Source organism: Podarcis pityusensis, assembly GCF_964106645.2.
Source record: "Podarcis pityusensis genome assembly, chromosome: 1".
In the NCBI taxonomy this organism is placed as follows: Eukaryota; Metazoa; Chordata; class Lepidosauria; order Squamata; family Lacertidae; genus Podarcis; species Podarcis pityusensis.
In genome coordinates this window covers 75024981-75035559 of record NC_138028.1, presented here as the reverse complement: position 1 = coordinate 75035559, position 10579 = coordinate 75024981, and positions in this window count along the sequence as shown.

Genomic DNA, 10579 nt, shown 5'->3' with positions numbered 1-10579 from the left:
GTAGTTCTTTCAAGGCCGGTGTTATGTGGTCTCAGCGGCCACTCCCAGTCAGCAGTCTAGTTGCCACATTCTGGATTAGTTGTAGTTCCCTTCAAAGATAGCCCCACGTAGAGCGCATTACAGTAGTCCAAGAGGGAGATAACTAGAGGATGCACCACTCTTACGAGACAGTCTGCGGGCAAGTAGGGTCTCAGCCTGCGTACCAGATGGATCTGGTAGACAGCTGCCTTGGAGAAAGAGCTGACCTGTGCCTCCATGAACAGCCGTAAGTCCAAAATGACTCCCAGGCTGCGCACTTGGTCCTTCAGCAGACCCAATTTGAGTCACATGACTCGAATTGATTAATGCTTTTTTTGTTTTGTTTTGTTTTTTAAATGATATTTATTGAGAATTTTTTAGAATTACAAAAGAGAACAAAGCAGAAAAAGAAAAAGAAAAAAACAAAGAAAAAACAAACCACATCAAACAATACAAATTCAAAAAACCAAAAATACACCACAAACACACAAAAACAAATCCATCATTCTCAAATCCTCAACTTTCATTACCTTCTTTCTTTGACCTCCTCCTCCTCCCTTTTTTTGTATCCTAGTTGTTAATTGTCACAGCAAATCCTTTCCATATTTCATAATATTCTGTCGTTACATTACCTTAATCTATTTTCATCTTATCTTATAAAGAACCTTCAAACTTAAAGCTTAAATCTTATTTTTACCAACTTCTCATAACCATAATATTCTTACCTAATTCTTTAAACATTTTTGCTAAAGCCAAGTAATTTCGTTCCAACATTTTTCTAACATTCATCAATTTTATAAAACAATCCTAGTAATAAAAAAAAAGAAATAAAAACAATCCAATATTCATCCAGCGTCCCTTCCTCCTGGTCCCGGGTTTTGTCAGTCCTTTTTATCCCAATAATCTAGCGCATTAACCTGGTAACCTTATATCCGAGGCCCTTAAGTCCCTTCCATGTCCCTTCCGCGGCTCTTCTTCATATTCTCCTTTCACTCGTGGGAACTCCAGCTTAGCAATGTTTTTGACCCTTTTCAACAAATCAGCCCCTTTTCCATAGTCCAGACTAAACTCCATGTGGTATTTAAAAACATGTTTCAGAATCCCTCCAAAATTAAGAGCCCCCACAGCTCCAAACATCTCACGGCCCATTGCCAGACTTGAAAAGTCCAAACATCCCTGCATAGGGGGGTCTATCCAACCCCCCATTTCCAAACCAGTCCAAACTTTATCTTTCCAAATCTGGCTTTTTCCAAGTTCATTTGTCAAATCCAAAAGCTCATGTTCCTGCAGGGCCACAGCTCCCTCCATCTCTGGCGCCCAAGATTCAGCAACATCCTCTTCTCTCATCTGTTCTGTCGGGGCACACTCCTGATTTAATTCCTGGGTGGGCTCCATATAGTTTCCCACTGCCTGTTCAAAAATTCTGATCGCATCAGTCATCAAATCCGTCTTCTCATTTAATTGTTCCAGTAGGGCATTTCTTTTACAGAGAGCACACAACAGAGCTTCTGAATACATTGTCCTTCAAGGTCAGAAATCTATTCCCACGATTGTAATCTGTAACAGCTGCAAGCTCCCTGGAATTGGTTACAGTTTCACAGTCTCCCTCTAGGGGGAAAACTTCTATTTGTTCTTTCTTTTAAGGACAAATCTAGCAACAAAGTTTCCTTTTTCAGATATTTTGTCAATATTTGTTCCTTTAAAATGTGAAGGGGAACAGTGGAATCACTATGTTTCTCTTCTTTTAGCTATCTGTCAAAAACGTTTGTCTCTGGTCAATGAGCTTCAAAAAAAACACGTCAGTCCTGACACCCCGCTCCAGGATCAAGACGGTGGAAAGTTACTTTACTTTAAACTCACTTCTGCAGGTTTAAACAGTCCGAAAAAGATCCCCCTTCTTCTCCTGCTTCCGAAGGGGGTTCAACAATTTTAAATGATGAAAGTTAATCTTTTAGAAGCGATTTTCTGAGCTCTAGTTTACCTTGTCTTTGCTTTAATCTGTCTACAAAGAAACGGAAGGCTGACTTCCTGTTTAGACCTTCCCGTTTCAGTGCCAAATTGAAGTAAATTTTTAAGTCCAATTCCTTTCTGCTCGCAAGTCCTTATTTAAAGTCCAATTGTCCAAAATTTAAGTACTCACGGGTGATTATTTTAGAAGCCAAATTGTCCCAGGAAAAAGGCAGCGCTCTCCGGCAACGGCTATACGGCTTCGCTCCACGGAAGAAGCAGTTGACTCTCAGCACCGCGCCACTTCCCCCTCTTCGCTTCGGAGCCCGTTAATGGGTTCCTTTGCGGGTTGGGGGGGCGCTAAGGGTGCCCGCCGAGTCCCATGGTCACAGGCTTCATCTGCCTGTGATTTTTGAAAGGGTCCCCGCTTCGCTGTAGCGGAAAAGACCCGTTTCGCGTGGAGCTAGTCCCTCCAGATCAGAGGGAGTCCGCCATTGCCGATGGCGCCACCCCGGAAGTCTTGATTAATGTTTTGTTGTAGATATTTCAACAATCCCAACGTTTGCGAGTCAATAGCACAGATGTTTTAAAGGTTGTTGTACACAACCCTACCAAGGAAGATAACAGTGGTTACCCAGAGCTGGTTGCTGGTTGCAAAGGGCTCCCCATAACAGTTCAAGCTTCAGGGCCCTAAAAATGTAGGTCTGCCACTGGTTCAGCCTGCTCCTTTTCTATCATTGGTTTAAAAATACAGGAGAACATTCTTTGGATTTTCTTTGTAAGCATATAAGGGTGGTGAAGGGAGAAACAAGGGGAAAGACATTAGCAGATCATGCTTCCAGCCCAGTCCTAGCCATGCTTAAAGAAGTCCTACCATATTCAATGGGACTTGCTTCCAAGAACACAGGGAACTGTCTTAGATCATCATCTAAGTATTGTCTATACTGACTGACAGAGGTTCTCCAGGGTTTCAAACTAGGGTCTCTCCCAACCCTACCTGGAGATGCTGTGAATTGAATCTAGAATCTTCTTTCTGCTGAACATGTGCTGGGCCATAGAGCTGTTCTCTGAGAAAATGTGTGTCCATTGCTTCCTGCACATGAAATTTGTTTAGAACATCATCATGAAACCTGGTGGGGTTTTTTGGTTCTCTTGTTTCCTTTTCCTGATATAAAAACACCTGGGAAGGGTCAAAATTTAAAGGCATATGAGAAGAATTGACTATCAGTATCAAATCAAAGGTCTCTTGAGCCCAGAACTCTCTTATGAAGATTGGCAAACCAGACACCAATAGCAGCAAGCTTACAAGGAAGACATTATAATGATGATGTAAAGACTTTAGAACTTGATTATCACAGCTGCACAGCCGCTGAACCCAGGAAGTCCATTATTAGATATAACTCCCTTTTACAGTAAGCACAGTTATGGCAAGTGCTAAAAGGACTAGAGCCATAAAATCAACCACCACATAATGAAACAATTCAGCAAGGACTGAACATGTTTAGTAGCCACAGAGTGATGGCTGTCACTTGGAATAGAAAAATGGGGAATGGAGCACGCTGGGAAAGGGAAGGGCAGGCTGGGACCCCGAACAAGAGCATTCCTGTTAGGCGGTATGGAGATACTGCAACATTTTGTCTCAAGTAAAGACACAAGGCAGCAGCGTTTTTCATTCCACCCTGTATTCATCACATGCAACACTCTTTCCATTCCACTGAAGTTCATCTCCTGCCCAAAATGACAGCATTCATCTCATGGTCTACTGTGGTGAAATTATGTAATTTGCAACATCTGTGCAATTAATTATTTGAAATACATTATTCCATGACATTTGTTTCAGTGCAAAGGAAATGCAATGCAATGGGGTGGGCGTGTAATCAATTACTTATCATTTGAGGGTTGAAAGCAAAAATGACAGTGAATAGTCATTGTATTCACTGGACTGATTTTTGTTGTGAACATGGGCTGAATAAACCATCATTGGCAATTTCTGTTCCCATTTCCATTTCCGTCAGAATTCTCTGACATGCCTATTTGCAACTCCCACTTGCTATGACTAATGGACAAACTCTCCATGAACTTGCCTCTTTAAGAGGCACCTGTATCCATTATTATTACAATAACCCATGGCTGAAATCAATAAATCAATGAATTCATCCATTAACTGTGCATTGAGTTAAAGACTACTTGACTACCATGACCTGAGGTCTAACACTTTGAGAGCGAGGAGAGCGAGACCAATTTCTTCCCTCTCCTTTCTCCCCATACTGCTCATACACGCAGACATCTTGGTCAAGAGCTTATGCTGGTCATCTTATTTTTTTAATGACACCCTCCCCCCATTTTTAATGGAATATGATTGCTGCTGTCTCCAGCCCTATGGGTCTCATGAGTCTTGTTGCTGCTTCTTGGAGAGGATGCTTAATCCTCCCCCTACCAACCCTTTCCCTCTGCAACACACTTCCCCAAGCACAGAGTTCCAGACCCTTGTTCATAAGTTCAATGCAGGTCTTCAGTCCTTTTGGTGAAAGGGGAGAAGTAGCTGCGAGCAAATATTAGGACATCCTCTGGAGGGGAAGGACTGCTCCGCCCCTCTCCTATAAGCAGCTCCCTCATGAGGGCTCATTTCAAGAAGGAAGCAGCAATCAGGTCAACATCACCGACTTTTGTGGTATAACATTTAGCCTAGTCTGGATGAGTTATTCTGAATCAAATGTTCCTCAGCAATTGGCAGCTTTCTCCCAGAAGTCATTTTAAAAGCTTCTCTACATCATCCTTTTTATTTTAAGCACCAGTACATGTTATTTCTATCACATCTTTTGTAAGCACAAAGCAACTCACAGTAACAGAAGCCAGTGTTTTTACTCTAGGGGAGATCAGTCACTTCAAAACAGATCTCCCTTTCTCTCCAAAGGTTTGACAACGCCTAAAACATGTCTTCTGAAACCTGCTTCAGACTTCATGCTACCATATATTTCATACATGAAGATATGCTGCAGCTCTACCTCTCTCACTGTCTATGCGTGTGGATCTGGTAGCATTTCTGGAAAAGCTCATTTGAAGATCCTGGATTTCAACCACCCATCTAACCACGTAAAGTTGGATTCCAGGACATCTCCATTGCGTTTTCCAATAGTCAAACTTACTGACTGGTGCCAGGGCATGCTCACATCCTACTTTAGGGATAACTATTTGCAGAAGTTTTCTTAGTCCCCAAAGGACTATAAGGATTACAGAAGTGCTGTGTACATTTTTCCTTTGGAATTTGGTGGCTCTGAATGGGTGTAACTAGGAGGATTTGGCCAGATTCTCAGTGTTCACAGACCCCAAGCTGCTCTGTTGTGAAGCAAAGAGTCAAAATGGCAACTGTTTCCTTACTCATGTTTTTAATGGGATGAAGGCAGCTGCTGTCAAACGTTGCCATGGCTGAAATCTGCCATCCAAATAAATTGTTAAGAAGTGTGTGGCTTCTTGGGGAAGATTTTCTGTTGGTTAAAATTTTTAATATTTTAGCAAATGCTTAAATTTGACTGAAAAAGCATGACCATGTGTTAAATGAAGCATGCCTTGCAGGATAATCTGGAATAACAAATTGAGAATGAAAGACAATGAATTGGATCCAAAGCAAATGCCAGGAGCTGTGGCAAATCAGATTCATAGTCTTGGGATCCAGATGCAGACTTTGGCAATCCTTGATAATATGGCACCCTGAGCGATGCCAACATTTGGCACCCCCAAATGGGTCTTCTCAATTATGGATCTTCTCAATTTTGTGCTCCCTTGGCTTGGCACCTTGTGGGGAGGGGACCGCCAACACCGCCCTAAATCTGACACTCGCTGCAGGATATGTCCTGTGTGGTACCAGATTGTATGCATACTTGTATAAAATCTGTGTCCAGAGATGTTGCCCTGTGCTTGCACTTCAGCATGAGCCCACCACCACCACACAAAAGGGAGGAAATATAATGTGGGAATGTGGAGTACTGTATGAGTAGAACTTTGTGAGTCCACATATGTAAGATTTGTGTCACAGGGGTCTATGAAGTTCAGCTTGAGCAAGTGAGGCTCCCTGGGAGGAACTTTGAACTAGTTAAAGCAACGCTCACATCCTGTGGCGTGTGGACAGCCCTGCTCTCATTAGCTCCCTGAGTGATCAGAGTGCTTGCCAGCAGCAACACCAACATGGGCAAAAGCAGAAGCAGCACCCAGGGCTGGTCCAAAGTCATGGTCTGAGCAATCAGAGTCCAAAACAAGGGGTCAGGCGACAGGCAAGGTCAGGGCAGCCTGAGGTCACCTTCAATTTGGTCTATTGTCAAACAGGGGCAGAGGCAAGAGACAAACTTGGGGGAGTCTGCTGTTTGGTTCAGAATAGTCAGAAGGTCATGCTGCCATCAAAGCACAGTTCATGTATGTTCCAGAAGCTCTTCCAGCCAGATACTGGGGGTTTTTAGCTTCAGCTTCCTGAGCCACATCCTGAATCCAGCTAACTCTTGTCAGCTCTCTTCATCCAGAGGTGTCCTAGAAAAGTGGGTCTTACTCCCAAGGAGACCTTGACTTTAGAGGAGTCCTTGCCTGCAGTGTGGCACTTCTGCTGATGGGGTGGGTTTCTTACTGGGATGTGAGGCACCATCGCTCCCTTGGACCTCATTCAGCTGAACGTCAGAGGCTGAACACCTCCATGTCGTAGATGACCCCCCTCCTCAATCTAGGGACCCTGACTCCTTAGTCCCAGATTAAGCCTGACCTATGGCTTGGTGCAATGCTGAGGCCTACAGACCATCATCTGACGAGGAATCCTCCAGCTGAGACATGACAAGGGGGCATTGGTTGAGAAAGGTCTGTAAAGCAGAGCTGGTTTGATTCTAAGCAATCCTATCATGAGACATATGGGAGAATAATAGGGAACACTGGATGCCAAATGAAAAAAGCGAGTGAGCAAAGCACAGCAGTTCCTGATAAAAAAAGGACTAGTGTGGAAGCAGCCACAGCCTGCAAGGGTGATCAATCAACTTCATTAATTTGAATTCTGGAGAACAGGATCTCTTCTGTAATTTTGTCTGAATAATTTACATTACCCATCTCCCTGATTATCATATTAACTGCATTTATCCTTTGCTGGTGCATTACAGCTAATCAGAAATGCAGGGGTGCAGAGTGACCTTTTTCTGCCAGCGTAATCCATTACTCAGCAGCATGTGAGAGGTTGGAAAAAGCACAAGCCTAGTTAGCAGGGCTCGTCTTGCAGAGGCTGCTGCTGTGCTCAAAAGCTCCGATTTCCACAAATCTTTCCGGTCCCCTACAGCACTCACCTGTATTGCATGTGGCCACTTGCTGTAGCCCAGGAGCAGAATTCCACACTGGGAAGGGGAGGGGGAAGGGCTTCTTAGGGCACCATATCAGCGACCCAATAACTGGTCCATGGGCCTGCTGCAATTGAGAGGTGAAATATTTTTTTCCCACACCCCTTCTGAGGAGTGCCAGGAAGCTGAATGCCAGCATTTTTGTCTGCTTGGCATTCGACAAGGGGATGGAATTTAGGACGAGACTGCAAGCAGGACACAGACCGGCCGAATCACATGGCTACCAACACAGCATCCAAAGAGCAGGCAGAAATGAGAGGCGGAAGGTACAAGCCCAGTTGCACAAAGTGAATGGGCGAGACAGATACATTAGCTAGCAGGACAGGGACTATCAGGCAGGGTTTCTCCAATTTACCAGCATTATATAATCTGATTTATAGGCTAGTGAAAACACTCCGCTGCCGTTATTACTGCTGAAACGAGAGCAGTCTGCAGTTTTCCCCCATCCTCCCACTTGTTCCAAGTGAAGTAGCAGGAAGTGTGAACAAGTGTTCCGAGTTATTAGAGGAAGTATAATTGCAAACACTGGAATCTCAAAAATCAGTACACACAAGCAAAAAAGCAAGAGCTCCCAAGAAATATAGACAGGCTTGTAACAGGCCAAGTAAATATGTCTAGCAGCTCAGTGCTAGTATATCTGACACATTAAATGTTCACAGTAACAACTTATTAAACAGATAAAATAGCAATGTGTGGTCTCCAGAGTAGGTGATTAAGGCCTTCTGTAAAGGCCTAAGTAACATCATTTTGAAGGATTTCATATCTCTTTGGAATTTTGTTGATGGAATTTTGTCACAGATTCCATAGCTTTGAGTAAACAAGAGACTGGAACAAGTAGATTTTCTTCTATATTTATAATTATTATTTATTAAATTTGTATATTGCCCTTCATCTGAAGATCACAGTTCACAACATAAAAATACAAAATCAACCGCCCCCCCATTTTACCAAATTCTAAAAATCCCTCTGGACTCAAATTTTAACACTGAAAAAGAGGACATATCTGGGGAAAACTGAATGTATGTCCATTCTATGGCAAACCTACCATAGAATGTTAAATCAGTCCAAGGCCTGGTTATAGAGAAATGTTTTCCTCTGGTTTCATCCTGCATATAAACAGGTGAAGTGGGATTCTGCTCTGTTAGGGGCAAGGAGGAAGATGCTAGGTCCTGTTTTTCGAACACGTAACTTCGTCTTAAAATTTCATCATATGATAAACCTCCTCATAAGACACATCCTTGGTTTTGGTGTTAAAAAGATATTATTTTAAAGGGGGAAACGTCTTAACAGCAGAATGTGGTTTTTCAGCCTCTCTTTAGAAGCCACATAACTGCAATGAGGTTGCAAGCTTTGATGGCAACATGATGGAAAGAAAACTTCCTGAAACCAATTAGAAGGTGAATGAACAGTTTCTATGACGTCTTTGCCCTTGCATACAGCCAACTGGAACTCATATGCTTTGCATACAAATCACCCATTGGAATATTGGAACAAGAAGTGCAGCTTTCAAACAATAACATTTGAACTTTTTTTCCATAGACACTTAAAACAGCATGCACATATTGCTGCAGCTGTTAGGGGACCGTATTTTGTGAAGGTGGTCGTGTGTGAATCATTGGCTTATGATTCTTCAAGGAAATCTAATATCTAGAGAGCTTCCTCTAAATGGGCAATTTACCTGCGGCGGTGTGCTTTGAGACTGGGGGGAAGAGAGAGGCACAACAAAGGCATTTGCAGTTTGAATCTGGAGCACAGATAGAGAGAGCTGAGACTTTTTAACTGCAGTTGCTAAAGGTGAGGCGTCTGTGGGCTGAAGTTCCTCCCTTTGAGAACCAAATACACGATTTGGAGCTGCACCACCTGTTTGCTAGGCGGCTGTATAGGCCTGAATACACTGCAAACAAAGTCAGGACTCAAACCAATGGCTTCAAGTTACAAGAAAGGAGATTCCGACTAAACATATGGAAAAACTTTCTGACAGTAAGAGCTGTTAGACAGTGGAGCTTGGAAGATTGTGGACTGTCCTTCCTTGGAGGTTTTCAAGCAGAGGTTGTATGGCCATCTGTCATGGATGCTTTAGTTGAGATTCCTGCATTGCAGGGGGCTGGACTAGATGACCCTTGGGGTCCTTTTCAACTCTAAGTTTCTGTGATTCTTGGATACTTTAATCTTCCCGTAATCATTCATACAAAAGAAAATTGGGCTGTGTACACACCATACATTGAAAGTATATTTCCCCCACCAAAGAATCCTGGAAATTGTATTTTACCCATCCCAGGGCACCCTTAAACTATAGTTCCCAGGATCCTTTGCAGGGGTGATGTCTTTTAAATTCTATAGCAGTACAGCTGGACTTCTCACCAGTTGGGTTTGAACAATACCTGGTATATAAAGATGTGGTACATCAGAGCTGGACTGATTCACAGGAAGCTATCAGAGTTGTTACAAGGTTGTGGACTTCCACAATAGACAGAAAGCTGTAAATAATAATAATAATAATAATACATGTAGATTTCCTCAATTAGTTTTCTCCCAAGTCCTAAAACATTTCTGTAAACCTTCCTCTTCACACAGCACTATCAAAATCCCTGAGCATAAATGGAGCATTGCATTGATTTTGCCTCAGTGCCAGACTATAATCAGTTTTACAAGCTCAGGTCTATTTCCTTTCAGAATAAAATTGGTCTCCCTACCCCCCCCCCTTTCAATGCTATTAAATTTTGAATGCTAAAAGACTGCCTGCCATTGTCTCCTTGACTACTACTGAAATTATATGGAGAGGGATACAAGGAAGGATCTTATACTGAATCACATCAATGGGGCATCCAGGTCCACAAATACAAGGAGTCACAAGCTTTCTGTATGGATCATTTGTCCATCTCGCCTGCTGCTGTCCACTTCGACTGCAAAAGCTCTTCAGGATCTCCAACAGGTCTCCTCTTTGACCACCCTATAACTTGAGACTCATTACTTTTTTCTTGCCAAACAACAACAACAAACAACTGGAGCTGCCAGCAATTAATCTGAGACTTTCTGCATGCAAAGCATTACCTCTACAGCCAAGCTGTAGCACTGGTTATCCAGACTGGCAGGGCTACCCTCCAGAGCAGCCTTCCCCCAACTGACTAGTACCCTCCAGATGTTTTGGACTGTAATTCCCATGAGCAGCCCCAGCCAGCACAGTCATATTGGCTGGGGCTGATTGGAGCAGTATACCAAAGCATCGAGAAGCTGGTCCAGCATATCAGGCAGGA